General features: G+C 44.6%; 1 pseudogene; it reads right to left on the bottom strand.

The window, feature by feature from the left end:
• Positions 1-2,629: 2,629 nt before the first annotated feature.
• LOC105499128 (tRNA (guanine-N(7)-)-methyltransferase pseudogene) lies at positions 2,630-3,442 on the bottom strand (annotated as a pseudogene).
• Positions 3,443-4,050: the final 608 nt, after the last annotated feature.

Here is a 4,050-nt window from a genome sequence, read left to right as displayed (position 1 = left end):
TGTTTTTTTATGAAATTGCTGAATGAAAAGCAACGAATAATATTTTCAGCTAAAAACGGATATAGCAAGACTTGCTTTAAAAAAAAAAGCTCACAGGCAGTTTTACTGGCTGTTTTGTTTTTTTAATCTTGAAATGAGAAGAGGAGATGATGCTGATATCTTAAGAGAGATCATATACACTATGAAACGTGTGTTTTTTTCTTTTGGTAAACGGATGCTCCACCATGGTATTTCTCAAGTGGTTGTTCTGAAACTCTAAATCTCTACAGACCTTTATTTCAGTCTGCTTAGGGTAATGGTAGAAATGTAGGCACTGGTATCCAGTGGACATAGGTGCAAAATATGGCTCATAAAAACCAGCACTGAAGCATTATTTAACCTTGTTGAGCTGCCTCAGTTTTGTGGTCTGTGAAATGGCATGAGAATTCTTTGTTACAGCCTTGTTTTAGTAATAAATTGATGATATATATGAAAGCTTGTAGCATACTGCTTGGCACCTCACAGCCATTTAATAACTGAGTTCCTCCTCCTTTTAAGTACACAGCAGCAATTTGAGGTTGAGGTCTGGTTTTTTAACTAAAAGTATGCTCTTTAAGGCCTAGATTAAATAAATCACAGTGTATATGAAAATAAGACCCAAGAAAGCTAGACCCTTTGGGCTTTTCTTTCATGTCTGCTCAGGTATTAAGGCCCTATGTGGATAGCAATATATAACAACTTAATTTCAGCTCCTTCCCATTGGATAAATGAAATCATAGCTAAAGGTGCAAAAAAAGAGTAACAATTGATGTGGAAAAAACTGAATAATTTTTCTACAGAAAAAGCCAACCAAGACTGGGTGTGGGGAATGTGGGTGGGGAAGGAGTGTCTACCAGACAGCAGATGGCCGGGTATCATTGTCACCAAAATTCATGTTTGGGTGCTGACTGAAGAGTCAACACAAGAAGATGGCTTCTAAAAGTAGGACACATTTTTGTTGAAGGGAATAATGTTAGGTTGAGCCCATGAAATGGCCATTTTGAAGGCCAAAATCCATCAAATGTTGGCAATTTCAAATGATTCAGCCTAACATTTTGTCCATTAGGAAGACAAACATTGGAACAAGTTGCTACAGGGATGCTGTGGGGGCTTTTATTTGTGAATATATTTGATAAGAGTCTATAGAATTATTTGTCCTGGGTGATGTAGACATTGAGTTTCCTGAAAGCAGGGGGTGGGTGAGATAATCCGTCAGGGTTAATTTACCTGTCTCCTTGAGGAGAACAAGCTCTGTTCTTCTAGGATGCTAATGGAAACTGTGGGTAGAATCTGGGCCTTATGGAAATCCATCACTATTTTCCTTCTGTGCTGTTTGTTGAGAGGGCATTTCATTGGATCAGGGTTTCTTAATCCTGGTGCTAATGACATGAGGGCTGGATAACTCTTTGTTGGTGGGCTGTCATGTGCATCAGCATCCTTGACCTTGGCCCACCGGATGCCAGTAGCACTCTTCTGCTGTATTGTAAAACCCAAAAATGTCTCCAAAAATTGTCAGGTGTCCCCTGGGGTGCAAAATCAACCCCAGTTGAGAACCACTGCTCTAGATAGCAGTCCTGAACATGAGAATTTGTCTAATCAGTTTTGGAAAAACTGTAAGACTTGATCCTCCACCTGCCCTATCTCTGTTTCCTGCTCTGGCATCCGCCCCTTGGCTACTTTTGGGCATTTTTATTGAGGCAACATGCTAATAGATTCCAAAATGCTTGGAGGTTCTCCCAGCCTCTTTAAGGAATGCTTGCTTAAGCTTTTTGGAAAACTTAAATTTCCAGTGGTGAATCTGGTTACCATCATTGTCGTCATTGTCATCTATTAAATATAGCATCCTGAGGTTCTGGGACAAGGTATTATTGCTTGTTCCTGCTTTTCATCTGTGCAGTGTGAACCTGCTCAATCAAGTCACTACTGTACCATTTAGTGGTGGAGCATCTCCTTTAGCTGTACTCATAAAGGCCTCATGCACATGCACAGAACTGGGAGGGAATCTGCTTGTATGTTGCATATCACAGATCCTGTGGTGTTCCACACCACACAGATCCTGTGGTACACAGATCCTGTGGTGTTCTTGGACAATTTAAATGTCTAGTTTCTATCTTGGAAGTTTAAACTTTTCTGAGTATTCCCTCTCACTCACTGGCCCAAATGGACTTAGGTTATGTAGACAGTGAAATGACCCTATTGCTGAGCCCTGGGAGGGGGAGGGTCATGTGCTCCCAAGCAATTGAAAGCCTTTTTTTTTTCCTTTTAAGCCTAGCAAGCATTTCACCTAGATGGACTACATTCCTCATTCCAGCTGAGGAGAGATCTCCCAAGGAGAAGGGAGTGCTAAGGGAGAACAAGACCCCACAGCCTTCCAAAGATCCCCTATGGTCCAAAGTCCTTTGACCACCTCAGTCAGCTGCTTTGTTTTCTGGTGGGAGTGGAGGGACAAGGTGAGAGGAGCCAGGGGTAGTCATGAACACCAGTGGGTTCTGCCCTGGGTAGCTCCCCACCTTCTTTAAGAGCTCCAGCAGTCTCAACTGGGAAGACCCAGGGCTCCTGCTCTTTTCTCTAGTCCCTGGAAGATGAGGTCCAGCTAAGGTAGAGTAAGCAGTCAGTGACCAGGCAGTAGGATGGGATCTTGTATTCTTCGAAAGATGGCTGGGAAATTCTTCCCTCCATTACGTAGAATTCTTCCCCTCCTCAGTTGAGGTACCTAGATGTCCCACAATGGGGTCTTAACTCAGGTCCTCAGAGGTACATGCTCAAACAGCAGATGCTCTTCAAAATGAGTGCACATCCAGTCGTGTAGTTCCAGCACATAGGTTATGGTATATACCAGTCCCCCAACTCTCAGCACATAGGCACATTTTGCTAGCAGGGTGGGACTGATAATTTGCCACTTGTGCTTTGTCTGCTTGAAATGTGGGTTGGGGAAGAGGAAGAACATCTTTGTCAGCTGGCCCTTGTAGAAGTTAGGAAGGTGCTTCATGGCATTGCTACAGAGACAGGCAATGTTCTGGAAGCCACCTCCAGGAGCTGCACGTAGGGCCCGAATCCAGTCTTGTACATAGTCTGAGACCTTCACCCAGATCTCCAGACCCAGAATCAGTGTGTCTGGGAACAGCGGTGATAGTTCCACTAACAGGCCACCATAGCCACAGCCTGTGTCTGCAAACTCTGCTTGGGCCTGAGCTCTCTTTTCTCTCTTACCCTTTGGGTCATCGTGGCTCTGATTTTGAGTGAGTGGAGCGAAGAACTCTGGGTATAGCTCAGACAAGTCCATCTCCTCTGGCTTCACAGGATAGCGCAGTGTGTGGTCTGCCATAGGGTTGGAGCCAGCACGTTACCTGTAGTAGTGCTTCTGGGGCTGCGGGGCCTCTTCTCTGGCCACATTCCAAGTCTTGGCTGCCATGATCCCAGTCCCGGGTTTCTCTACCTGAAAGCCTCTTTTATTGTCCCTCTCAGCTGGAGATCCTCATTCACCTTCCAGGTTCAGGAGAAGATGGTCTCAGAGTAGCTGAGGGACTATGTGGCTTAGAGTTGTTGGAGGGATATCTAGACCTCTTGGGACATCTGCCTGTGTATACTGGGGCCTGAGGGAGGTCCGTGGGTCAAGTAAGGCAGTGACCCTGTGGTGACTGCTGCCACCATGAATAGAAGAAAGTGCAGCTTCTCTTCCTGTTTCCTAGGGGCACCCCATATACTGAAGGCAGGAAGGGAAAGTGTGGCTTGTACAAAACCATCACAGAAGGTGAGCAGGGACCGTGAAAAGGGTTATTTTTTCTGTGCTGCTGAATAAAAGCAATTTCCATGCCCTGTGCAAAAGCATAGAAGTGTTGACAGCTGAGAATATATGTGTGAATACTTTGAAGGCAGTAGAACACCATATCTGAAGAGTCCAACCTTCTTTTAGAGGTCATTTATGTAGCAGTCTTGAATGTGGTCCTCCCACACTGCTTCACCTTTTACATTAAAGCTTCCCAGTCCTGGCTGCGCATTTGAATCGCCTGGAGAACTGGTAAATAATTTAGA

This window comes from Macaca nemestrina, chromosome X (assembly GCF_043159975.1).
Source record: "Macaca nemestrina isolate mMacNem1 chromosome X, mMacNem.hap1, whole genome shotgun sequence".
NCBI classification, from domain to species: Eukaryota; Metazoa; Chordata; class Mammalia; order Primates; family Cercopithecidae; genus Macaca; species Macaca nemestrina.
The sequence above is the reverse complement of the archived record's forward strand: the minus strand, read 5'-3'. Positions and strand labels throughout refer to the sequence as shown.